This window comes from Alligator sinensis, unplaced genomic scaffold (assembly GCF_000455745.1).
Source record: "Alligator sinensis unplaced genomic scaffold, ASM45574v1 scaffold781_1, whole genome shotgun sequence".
NCBI classification, from domain to species: Eukaryota; Metazoa; Chordata; order Crocodylia; family Alligatoridae; genus Alligator; species Alligator sinensis.
The window spans coordinates 4,579,516-4,592,548 of NW_005841845.1; the positions used below are offsets into that span (position 1 = coordinate 4,579,516).

The following is a 13,033-nucleotide window of genomic DNA, read 5'->3' on the forward strand; positions in this document are numbered from 1 at the left end:
ACGCGCTCTGGATGTGAATAAACACGGTGGTGCTTGATGGACTCGGCAGGGTTTTAAATGCAGCACCTCGACGAGGTGAACTTCCCCTGGCTCATCTCAGTGGAGTCTTAACAGTGAGGTCAGGTGGTGTTTGAGCCATTTGCAAGAGAAGCTTATGGCTACAGTGGGAGTTTGGGTGCCATTCTCAATGCTTCTTCCAGCTCCTCATCCTTTGACACTAGCCTATGATTTGGACCCCTGCATGGGCTCTGTCCAAGAGAGGAGAGCCGGCATGGACTATTGCACCATTAGCGATGTGGGCTCTTCTGTTTCCCTCTCACTTCTATGTAGGAGTCACCAGGTTGATAGTGAGCGGACAGAACTGGTGTTTGAAAACTGCACCGAGATTTTTTTGGATGCAGGAGTCATGCCTTGAGCAGGTGCAGTGCTGACCTTGGCCATCAGTGGTGAGACTCTCCAGTCCTGTGATGCTACGGGCAGCTTGTGTCCTCTGCACTCAAACTGAGAGTGTTCACGAGGGGTCTTGTTGCTGAGAGCTGTTGTCAGCACCTGGTCCGTTTCCCCGTGTGATTATGGTTTATATTGGGATCTTGCCTCAGGCTATGTGACGTGAGAGGTGGACAGGTCAGTGTTGGGCTACTTTCTGTACCGTGCCTGGATCAGGTCAGTGTTGGGCACCTTCTGTACCATGCCTGGATCAGCTTGGGGCTGGCAGTCCCTTGTGTCTGTGAAAACATTTTTCACCTGAAAATTAAAGGAAAACTCCCTCCTGTGCCGTAGGGCCTTTGCGGGAGGGGCTGTGGCTTTTGCATGGTCTTAACTGCCTTCCAAGTGCGATTACAGGATATTCCTCGCACACCCAGCGGCGGGTGCACAGACCTGTCAAAGCTGTAAATTGGCTCTACCTTGTCCCTTTGGATATGGGCTTGGTCTGCGCACATTTTGATGCAAAACCATGATGCATGTGGAGCTGGTTTACAGCTGGCAGTAAAAGGGAGCATGAGTGGAATATGATTACTCCTGTTTTAAGAAGCTTTGTCCTCAAGTCCTTGCCATGGAAAGTAATGGTCTGGGCTAGTACAGATCTGCTATATATCTTGCTGGCGAGGTGGAACCTTGAAGGTGGGGATGTTCTTCAGTTTTTTGTTTCTTTAGTCAGCCATGCTCGGGCCTCCTGACATCATGACTTGTGTGGCCAGTGCTGTCCTTCCCCAGAAACAAATTAGCTTGGAAACGAAAGAAAAGACTGGAATTGGCATAGCCAATAAAGCTTAAAGAGAGGGTCCTCGGAAAGATGGTCCTGTAAGAGTAGGATCTTCCTGTTTGGTCTGCTCCGGCCTCCTCTGGTTCTTGACACGCCGGTGTTTGTTTGCTACTGTTGGCTGTTTGGACTGCCCATTGGTCTTGATGAGCCAGATGCCTTGAATGTTACCCGTGAAACAGTCAGCTGAGTTGTACTGACAGGAGGGTGTACGAGACAAAGCTCGACTTTGGAGTCGTAGACAGAGCACAGGATTAGAAGCCAGGAACAGCCCAGTGAAAATGTTGCCTCTCGCACCCTCTTGAGCAAATCATGTAACTTCTCTGCCTCTGTGTTCTTACCTGTAGAGTGGGGTTGTGGGGGTCCTGGGAATGGAGCTTCAATAGGAAGAGCACTTTGCAGAGGGAGAATGTGTAGACATGAAAAGTGGCACTCGGGTTGCTTGCTAGAGCTGGAGTTTTTACAGCATGTTCAGCTGCACCAAGTCTCACTGAAATACCCCTTGACTTTCCATGCGCAGGCCCGTGTGTGGATTTTTTTGAGCATATTTCTGGGTGGTGTTTTGTTTTTTGCATACTCCCATACTAAGGCAGAGACTGGCAGCCAGATGGGGAAGTATGAGCAGAAAAGGGGCATATAGAGTGTGTCTTGGAGCCTTTTGACCAGCCAGCTCTCCAAAACTCAGTGTCTGTCTATTGATTCCAGTGGACCTCCTGGCCCCTAACAGCTTGCTTTTATTTTTTAACTTCATTATTTCCTTTCTTCTTCCTTTCCTACCTGCTAAATACCTACAGGCTCAAACCTTTTGTAGCTCTCCCATATGTAGGTGTGTTGTGGGGCTGTGTGTGGCACTTCAGAGACACAAGAGGATATGAGTGCAGTAAGCAGAAGATCTCTCAGTCTTATTCTTCCTTGGCTTATGTTTTGGACACTTCCTTGGAGATTTCAGTCCCTGCAGTGACTCTGTGAGAAATCCACCACGACCAACATCATCTCTCTTAGTGCATCTTGTCTTTGGTGTCAGCAGTGTGGACAGAAAAAAATCACTGATTTCCTTTTAACAAAAAAAAAAAAAAAATCCCCCCCAAAATATGATTTTTTAAAAATTCAATTATTTTTTCTCTTTACCAATAAAAAGATGTAAACATCACACTTTTTAAAAATAAAATTTAAAATGATAACTTATGGTAAAGCCTAAATTTACCATTATATATTAAAATACTTTAAATGAAAAGCCATAGTCAAGTTTGTGTATGTTTGCTTTTGAACTTTACAAGAAGAAGTCAGGTCGCTGAAGGGGGAGTGACTTGCTTATCAGCTGGGATCCGAGTTGGAGTTGCGCAGCTGGCTCTTTATAATAGCAGCCACTATTTTCTTCTTTTCGGTGGGTAGATCAGTGCTTCCCCTGATGCACCGGTGACCCTGCTTCTGGTTGTGAGCCCCATTTCTGCGCTTGAATTTCCATTGGTTTCACAACCCCACCCATCAATGGTGTTATCTCTTTTGGGGTAGTTTTGGAATCACTGGTCTAATTTATTCAAACTTGAGGAACCAATTAGGAATTGTGAGAATCAGCATAACTTATTTCCCCTGTCCAGTCTATAAATAAAAATGAGGTATGAGAGGATGAGATCTCTTAGTCCCAAAATCTTGAAGGACGTGGCAACCAGACCCAATTAACTCAGTCCAGTTAAGTGTTGTTAATTCTTCCTTCTTTAATAAGTGGCTTCGTTCTGAATGCAAAACGTATTTTGATAATATTTCCTTCTTGAAACATTTTAAAATCTTTTGATATAATTAAAACAATGTTCTAGTGGCTTTTTAATTGAATTCTAGTTTCCATCCAAATTCAGCCTGTTGCAAATCATTTGTCAGAAATTAATAATTTAACAAATAAGAAATGTCCTTCACTACTTTCTAACGTTAAAATATGTAAAAGTTAGGGCTTTGTGTAAATGGTACACATTAAGCTAAATAATTACTCACATGAAGACAGACTGTATATATACACATTTCTCATTAGCAAAAAGTACCACCGAATTGTATCCCCAAACGATGATATTCTTCCTTTTGTTAAAATAAAAAGTGCAAATGAAAAACAAGGTGAAAATTGATTTGGATCAAAGTTTCCTGCTTGCTCATTTAAATCATGATTAAAATTGGTTTGATTTAAATCAATCCATGTTGAATGTCAGACTTGGATTTCTTCCACCTCGGCCCAGGATGAAAACCTCATTCCACACAACCGCTCCCTCAGGAGAAGGCCTGAGAAAAAGATCAGCTTTACACAGTGCCCTGAAGGTCAACAGAGACTGACTTTGTCAGTTTGGCAGGCAAGCCAATTCCAGAGCGGTTGCCTCCTCGTTAACAATATCCAGCTCTTCTGCTAGGGGTGGTGAGCAAATGTGCAGCCCCCGTCGCCCTCTGTTACTGCAGTGGGAACCGGGGGTTCGGAAGCCCTAAGTTATTCGCACCCAAACCACACACAGCTTTTTAAGTTGGATGCACCAGCATGGATTGCGCCCTGGAAGTCCGGGCTGCCTGGGGAGAGTCCTCTAAGCACGGCGCACCCCTGTTGTGGAGCCCGTCGGGTAGACATGCAGCTGAGTAGCTTCCAAGTACTCGTGGAGGAGCTCCGTGCAGTCTGTTGCAGTAATCCTAGCCAGAGGCTAGAAACGGAGTACGCTCAATTGGGAGCCTCTGCAACGCCGGCAATCCTGATCAAATGCAGATGGAAAGAGGTTTCATTGGCCCCTACTCTACTACGCTTCTCCGCACAGCAAGCTTTCTCTTCAGCCTGTTTTTATCAATGGCTGCTGTGCTGCTTGCATTCAGGCAAATTTTTTAATTGCTCAAAAGTCAAGAAGTTTGGGCTTGTTTCATGGGGAGACTTTTTAAAACTGTGCCTTCACGCAGTTTTGCTCCAATGGGGTATTAATATCGCTTTACCTATCGCCGTGCAACTTAGGTTACACGTGTAGTTTAAACAAAGAGTTTCCAGTTCATCTTATTCCCTTGGTGTTACTACAGGAATGCTCTTAAAGATGCATGCGACGCAGTCGCTCGGAGGCTTTGTCTTTGTTATGGAAGGAGAGGAAAACCCGTGCGTCGATCATCTCTTTTCACCGACCGCACAGTTTACTTTGTGCACTTTGTTTAACGAAACTAGACTTGCTTTCCCGTCTTTTGTTCTCAGCCTCTTTGAGTTTCCAGAACAGCAGGGGATAGTTCATGTTAAAAAGGTTTTACTTGTTTTCTTTTTTACCCTGAAGATTTTGCAAAAATCCTTTTAAGAAAACAAAGCTTCAGGGCCCCATCACCACTTCTCCTGAACCCTTACATACTCTGCTTCGGGCACGTGTGTAGCTAGAATGCAAAATGCTGCAGAGATGCATCCAACATTGCAGGAACGATGCAGGTCCCTTGGGCTGAGCTTTCCATATAGCATGCGTCTCCCTTGCAATCCTATGGTAACCTTCTCAGCTGCAGTCTCAGAGCTGAGACCTTAATGTGGTCAGTGGCATAGAATGGCCTTCTCCTTAAGAGAGGAAAATAAATTGGAAGAGACGGGAGAAATGCAACCCGAGTTTGAGAACTGGTTTTGCAGGGTATGGAAGGGCAGCTGCAGTCTGGCACACACAAGATGCTTTCTCCATGGCAGTCGTTTTACCTTGGAGGCTTCCCCTGTTCTTGTAATAACTAGGCACAACCTTGCTGTGACCCATATGATCTGACGCGGGGTGTTATGGCTGCAGGGTAGGGAATTAGCTGTATTTATTTGTAGCCCAAGCAGCTAGATAGCGCGAGCAGGAATCAAGCCTGGGTCCCCTGCCGAGCACAACCGCTAGACCACCGGGCAGGGGCATCGGATGCATGAAAACATTCAGAACCATTTCTTCTTTAAGTACTGTATATAAACCCGGCATTATCATAGCAACAAGCCCAGCTTAGGAGGCGCCCGGGTGATCACCTGCCCACGTGCTGACTGGATCCCAGCCTGCGTAGTTCCCAGTTGTTTTTTGGCAGCCTGGTAAGATCATCCAGGGAAAGCAATTGGTCATGCTGCCCCTTTGCCTCCAGCTGATGGAGATCTGTGGGTTGCACCTTGCAGCATGCGCTTGCTCACTTGCCCGATGTGCAGCTACAGGCAGAGTGCTCAAAAACGCGAACCTGGGCAGGGGTCGCAAAGTTAGAGGACTCGGTGCTTACAGAAAAAAAGAGTTGAGCTGCGGTTGCCCTGGGAAGAAAAGATCCGTGGTAGTTGGAGAACACGCGGCCCTGTTGTGCTGATCTCCTCCTCTGACCGTTGTGAGAATAACTTGTGCCACTGCAGTGTTGGCAACCCGGTGCCTTTCTGAAGGGAAGGGAGTAGATAATACTTCAGTGCTGTGTGGCATCGCCTTGAGACTCCAGTCGTGTTCACATCTCCGTGTGCAGGAGCTGTTCAGACCCAGGCCCCCCCATGCTCTTCTGGACTTATTTCAAAAACATGTTTTAAAGATGTGGGCCATTAGTCCCTGCTGAGGACATCTTGTGTCCTTTTCCAGTACAATGCTTTGAAGCCAAACGGTATTTTAAGTTACCTGAGGCCCCCTCCTGCCCCCCGCTCCCACCAAGGAGCATCTGAACAATCAGTAAAGCATGAAGAGCAACCCCAGAGGGGAAGAAATGTCTGACTCAGAAATAACAGCATGGCATTTCTTCAGACTCTCCGGAAAGCACGCTCTGGGACAGGGACCAAGCATGAAAGAGTAAATACCCAGGCGTTAGCAACTTTCCAAGCTGTGTGTCCGAGCCTGCCTTCTGCCCTGCCCAGATCCCCTGGGCAGGCGTGGGGCAGCGCTTTGAAAGCAGGACTGGAGCACAGAGCTCTTGGGTCGAAGCGTGGCTCCGAGCGTAGCACAGCTACGCAACCAGTCTGGGCCTCTGCTTTGCCAGCTGTGAAATGGGGATGTTGGCTCAGCGGCCCATTTCCTTGGGTGTTCATTCTTGTCCACTTGCAGGTCTCAGTTGAGGCCTCTTCTTTTTTTTCCTCCTCCCTAGCCTGTTATTGCCATGGGATGCAGGGTCTCGTGGTCTTTGGATGAAGGTCTTGTGTGGTGCAAAGTTCTTCCTTTAAATCCAGGGCAAATCTGCCTGGGGTGAAGATTTTCCACTCCCCCCTTTCCCCAGCCCGGAGCACCTGGCATCCTCGCGCCTTCTTCAGCAGCGCCTGCTTTGGTTGTTAGCAGTTTTTCATTTACTCTATTAGGCCCCGTCTGCCAGGCAGAAGCATGCTGCGGCCAAGGGATAGAGTTTGTACGTGCACGCAGGCATGCCCTTCTGCTCCTCCCAGATGTTTCACCAGCCCTTGTGGTGTTGGCCCTTTCCTCTGCCTGGTGTAATGGCCCAGGAACACTGGACTGTAAAGCAGTGGGAGACTTGTGAGCAAGTGCATATGATCCCTGACCAGGAAAGCCCCCGCTGGTGTTTCAGACTCCGTCAGAGGGAGAGGAGCACCTCGTTGTGTCCTGGAAGAGCGCCGAGATGCGGGGCAGATGTCCCTTCCTCTGTCTGGGTTGTGCGTGTTAAGGAAAGGATGCGCCAGAACAGCCCAGCCATTGGTGCACCAGGCTTTGTTCACTACCCGCATGCGTCCTTTTTAATGAAGCGATGGCTCTTAGGAGGGAAAGGGGCTCGTTTCTAATGGGTGTGGATCCCACATGGAGTCTGGCTGGGATCAGGGGAAGGAGGGGAGCTTTAGGGAGCGCGCTGGCTTCTCGCTTTGCTAAGGACGCTGTGTCCTTGCTGTCTTCTGCAAGAAGGAGGCAATGTTTGGGAACCCAAGGAGAGGCTGCTGCAGGGATGCTCACAGGTGCAGGATCCCAGCAGGGCACTAGGCCTTCGGGTCCCTCCAGCCTGGTTCAGATGGCGAGTCTTTGTTGTGCCCCCCCGAGCTGAAACTGCAGTTGCATGCGACTGCGCAGTCGTGGGCACTTTTTGGAGAAGTCGGCGGAGGTGGCTGGTGTCCACGTTTCTGCATTTTGTAGGTGGGGGGAGGATCTGTGTTACTCTGGTTGGGGCAGGGAGCGCAGAAGGAGGGAGGGCTCAAGAAGTGGAGGCGGGGGGACAGACAGGGGTTTTTTGTTTTAAAAAAAAAAAAAAATAGATAGATAGATATCTATATCTATATATATATATGTATATGTGTATATATATGTATGTATATATATGTATGTATATGTATATATATGTATGTATATATATATCGATCTATCTATCTCCAGGTAGGATGGGCAGAGACCAGCTGGTGAGAAAAGAAAGGGAAGTGAACCAGGTGCTGCCTGGGTGCGAGACCTGGTTCTCGCTGCTCTTTGTGTCTGCAGAGAGCAACGCGGGAGCTTTCAGCTGGGTTTTTACAACCAGCCAGGGGATTTGGGTACCCAGTTCTTATCTTTACCAGGGTTGGGCTATCCACTCTCTCCTCTTCCTCCCCTGCCCTCGGCTGTTGTTTTAAATGGGGATTTTGAAAGCAGGTTGCTCCAAATGTGTCTGTCTCAGTGCCCAAGCTCCTGGAAGCATGCATGTAGGTAAGGCTCTTCTTTCACTTAAGGAAAATTTAGTTCTCATCCTTGGGGAAAAACCTGGAAATGACTCGCGTGGGATCCCAAGGCTCAGAAACCAGAAAACAAAGGAGCCTAAATGTTGTCTTTTAAAAACAGTGGCTGGGGCCGGGGGCCTGGGTCACCGTGGCCGGGGGCCTAGGCTAGGTGAGGGCTGGGCCCTAAAGGCACAATCTGGTATTCTGCGATCTGGCCACGGATAGACCGTCTTCCTCCCCAGGCCCTTCCCCTGTGCTATTTCCCCCGCTCCCTTTTGTTTTCTGACGCTCTCCAGAGAGCCTCGTGCTTCCTCAACCTGCGTCTAGTCTCCTCTGCCCTTTTCCCCGGGTAGGAGATGTGTTTAAATTAACATAATTGGCAAATCCCTGTGCGTGGTGTCCTCCAGGTAGCCCCGGCAGAAGTAATTTGGTGCTAGCTGCTGCCCCACAGGGCTGTTTAACGGGGTGACTAATAATGCACAGGGTAGCATCTCCGGTGGGGCGTGCTGCGGTCCTCTGCGCATATGCGCGCTAGTGAGGCGCCCTTCAGAAAGTTCACGGGCCCGTGCTGCATTCCCTTTCCTGCCTCTGCCAGCTCAGGCGGTCTTTCTGGGGCTCGTTTTGGTCCGTTTTATAGGAATTAGGAGCTGGGGAGAAGACCGATGAGGTCACCTTTCCTAGTGCCCTGGGGGATAGGGCAGGACCGCTCAGCTCGGAAGCGGCTTTAGTTAAAATAATAATTAAAAGGGGAAACAAGGCAAGTCGGCCGGGCTAGCACTGTCCGCGTGCAGCCCCTTTGCTATTTTAATTGCCTTGGAAAAAAGGGAAAAACAAAGCTTTTAAAAGCTCCGATTCTTCCCCCTCTCTTTTCTCCTCCCTCCCCCTCTCTTCCGAAACTTGGAGGCATCAACTCTCATCTGTCAAAGTGTAAATCAGCAATTAAAACACAAACAGCGAAATGCCAAAGATGACCCGAAGCACAAAGCAACTGACAAACAAGTCCGGACAAATCGGCGGATAATTTATAAGCATTGCCCTAAAATCTAATTATTTGGCAATTCGAATTTGCAGCCGGCCAGGGCTGTGCAATAAATTTAACCCGCCATAAATTATTTAGGAGCAGCCAGTGGTGTAAATCAAAAACACGAGTGTTTGTTTAAGAAATAATCTCCTGGTGCAGAAAGCCACTTTTTTTCTTTAAAAGGAGGGGGGGAAAAACCCAGGCTGAAATGAGCTGCTGTTTGAGCCTGCATTCCCTCGGTGGAGACCCAGCGTGCCCCCACCTCCCCCTTTGCCTTTTGAAGGTGTAAAGCTGCCTTTTGGTGAAAGTTGTGTTTTTCTGTTATCAGAAAAATCCCTTTCTCTCCAAGGCGGCCGCTTGTGTTTATTGCCTTCTGAGCAGTCGGCTCTGATTTTTCCTGGCATCTTTTATCCGTTGTATTTATTAAACTTCTTCAAGGGCGGGGGGGAATAAATTGTTTTCAATGATAGTTTTTAAAGTGAATGGGCAATTGCATCTGCCGCAAATAAATAAATATGGGTTTGAGTGCGTCCTGCCCACTTCTTGCGTAGACATTTGGATCAAAGGGGTTGCAAAGCCTGGAAAGTCTCGCTATGTGTTTTTAATCTTTTAATCTAATCACGGTCCTTTCCACAGTTGCAAGAATGTGGTCGGTGGATAGCAGCATAAGTTTGGCTGCTTTGTTTTTAACTCGAGGGATCTCGCCGTTACGGGCAGGCGGCGAGCGAGCATAGCTGGCTTTTTTCGTTTTTTATTACCACCGCGAAAACTAAAACAACCAATTCCCGGTTTCCCCCTTTTCCTGTGTCTTCGGCTTGGTGTTGTAAAGGGAGGTTTTCACTGGGGAGGGTGGGGCAGGAGAAGGCTGGGCTTATAACACTGATTTCACGTGATTTTTTCTAATCCTTCAGAAAAGGAGGTCCTTTGCACCAGCCCTTGTCCTGCAGCCTCCCAGCTGTTCCTAAGAGCACTGTCCTGGGACCCGCAGAAGGTGTGGATGAGGTCTCTCTCTCTCTCTCTCTCTCTTTTGGGGCAGCTTGGAAAGCAGGAGCTCTGAGCGGGCCGCCATGCTTCAAGTACTGCAGGCTTGAGGCCCTTTTTAAAGCAAGCCAGCTCGGTAACAGGTTTTTATCGCTTTAACTCCCCCCCATTTATATATTAACTCAGCTGGGGGAGAAATGTAACCTCTTTTGAGATGTGTTAAAATTGATTTTAGAAGCTCCACGTTCCCACAATATAAATGCAAATGCCTGGGTGGGTTTTTGGGAGCGGCGTGCAGGGTTTTGTCAATGCAAAACGTGTTCAACTCTTCCTGACAATAGAGAGGAAAATAAAACGCTGCTTATTTATCACCATCAATTTGAATCCGAGATTTCCCTTCGAGTTAGGCCGCGCTGCTGAACAACATATGTCGTTGCCATGCACAGGAGTGGAATTGCATGCGCTGCAGCCATGTCCATATTCTCGGTAGTCTGTGGCTAGTTGCAGTCTCCAAATACAGCCTTCATCTTATTTCAGCTCTTTCACAACTTGCCTTGTGCTGTAGGAAAGCCAGGAGAGAGTGATCGCTTGGCTTTGTGGAGGTAGGGGACACCGGCCACAGGATGAGGCTATGGTAGCCCCTGGGCAGCAGCAGAGGTGGACGTATGTAGGGCTTCCTACGGCTGGTGAACGATGACTATCATTTCAACTGGTTTTGCCTAAAAAAAGGTGCCTGAGAGCATAGAAATCGTCCAGATCGACTGGCCAGGAGAACATGCGTGTGTCCGGCTGCTTTCCTGAGCTGCAGGGAGTTGAGGAGGGGGGGGTGTGTGTCAAAGTGCTCCCCATTTCATAATTACTAATGAAATTCTAGATCTGTAATAACATTTTGGATACCTAAAACAAACCATATGCTTGTAAAAAAAAAAAAAAAAAAAAAAAAAAAAAAAGTGGAAACAGATCAGCTTTGAGCCATAAATTCTGGGTAATAGAGGCCTTTTCCCCCCCCCTCCTATTTATGTTTGATAGATATTTTTGTTTCCACAGGAATGTCAACTCTTAATTTCATGATGTATCATGGGCTTAAGAAAATTGAATTTAATAAAGGCGAAAGATGAATGGCACCTTTAAAGGTCCCAACACTTGTCTTTATTAGCAGGACAAACTGCGGGGTCTCCAAACACTGCTTCTCTCCAAATGAAAGTTTAAATGAAAAGTACAGCAGTGTCACAGGTTAAATTTCATTGCAGGACTGGCTAACATCGTTAGTGAGGAGCGGGACTGATTTCATGGGGCTGGTATCTGTTGCCTTAGATACCAGTGGAGCAAACATTGCCAGAGACTGGAAAAATCTCGGCTACAGGGAGCATTCGGATAAACAGCCTTGCTACTCGCTTGAACCACTGACCAAATAAGCCAAAAAAAAGCTGTTGTTCCTTCTCCCAGGACATCCTAGTTGTTGGTCAGGTTGCGTGTTTTTTTTTTTTTTTTTCCCCCTCTCTGGTCATATACTTTTCACGGACCAGCAATAATTCTCAGTATCGTTAAATGTTCCAGGTTTTTATTCCCTCTTGTCCGCTTTAATCTGACCCTCCTGAAAGTGATTTTTTTTGCCTCTGGTTCTGGAAGGCAAATGACACCTTTGTGTATCCCATCAGCGGGCAGGGCTCGGTGTCGACCCCTCTTCACTGACCTGGTGATGGCCCCGGGGGTCTGTCACATCCTTCTCATTCCCTTGGGACTTGCCGGCAGTGCCGTGATCTCCAAGCTGCAGAGGTAGCACTGCTTTGGGGAGAGCCACGCGTTCCCTTTTAGCCCCGGTACAGACCTGCATCTTCCGAGGAGTGGCCCTCGTTAAGGGCATTGGAAGGGCTCGGGGCTCCGGGTAACAAGCATGGCAGGGAGGAAAGGGGTCACTGTTGGCTACCTCAGAAGTAAAGGCTGTTTCCAGCCAGGACTGCGTGCTCCCTTTCTGGTAATTCGGGGGGGTTTCCATTCAACTTTATCCCAAGATTAAATCTCGCTTGTGGGCAAGCTTCTTGCTATGCTTGAACAGCTTTCCACGCTGCCCATTTAGAAGGGGAGCGGGGATACCCCAGCCCTTATCCTCCCCGGCCCTAAAACGGGAGAGCTTCATTGCTGAAACCAGCCCGTGTGCAGCAGTCGGGCTGAGAAATGAGGCACTTCAAACCCTGGCGTGTGCTGGGGGGCAGAGGTGATGCTGGGGGGGGGTCACGGTTACTCTCCGCGCTCCCGTCCCTTGAAGTGCTTGGTGGCCCTTTTTTCTGTTGACTTGCCGTGCTTTCCTGCCACGCGGCCGACCCCGCTCCGGTCCTTTATCCGCTCTCACTGCCTTCGCGTCCCTGACGTGCGCTGGCATCCTTGCCTTCCCTCCGGTTATTTACATTATTGGTTGTTTCCGTTCACCTGCCTGTCTTACCTTCCCTTTGGCTGCCAGCGTGCGGTGATGTCATCGCCTCGTAGGTATGACCTCACACTCGTTGGGTCGGGGGGTTGCGGGCAGGGCCGGGGAGCTGCGGCAGCTCCTCCGCAGCGCCTGCGTTTTCCACATGCTAATTCTGCTCGCCAAGAGTTGCTGCTTATTTATTTTTTTTATTATTTCTTATTTGTCTCTTCCAGATGTTTTCAGGCAGTTTTTTTGTTGTTGTTGTTAAACTAATTCCATTCATGTTTTAAAAATTTATGAAAGCGCTAATAAAAATGTCAAAGTGGTAAAAATGTTAGCTTTTGCTCTGCTTTGATTAAATTTTGCAAACTGTTTTTGAATATTAAAAAGCAATATTTTTTTTGATTCTCTCTCCCTCTCCCTCTCTCCAGAAGTGATTTGAGAGGCTTGTTGCGTGGATATCACTCAGCAGGCTCATTTACACTCCAGAACCCTGGTGCCATGCATCTCTATTAAATAACATAGACAAATTATTCTTTAAAGACACCAAACAAATTGTCACTTCTCCTCTTACATTACGCTGAGAGGGCAGGGAGGGGAGGAGGAGGGGGGCGCACACAAAGGATTTTATCGCTTTTATTCAGTGGTCGGTTCTTTTAATTCCATGTATATTTTTTAGTAATTGAGGAATCCATCCTAACTGGCTTTGTTTAAACTTTTTATTAACAGGTCCATGTAAATTTTTGATCGCTGATTATTCATGCAATTGAACGCTCTTCTAAT

The 13,033-nt window shown here is 47.8% G+C and overlaps 1 protein-coding gene across 3 annotated transcripts in view; it reads left to right on the forward strand.

The window, feature by feature from the left end:
- ERI3 (ERI1 exoribonuclease family member 3) overlaps nucleotides 1–13,033 on the forward strand; it is a 144,685-nt gene that overhangs the window by 1,481 nt on the left and 130,171 nt on the right. The window lies entirely within an intron of this gene.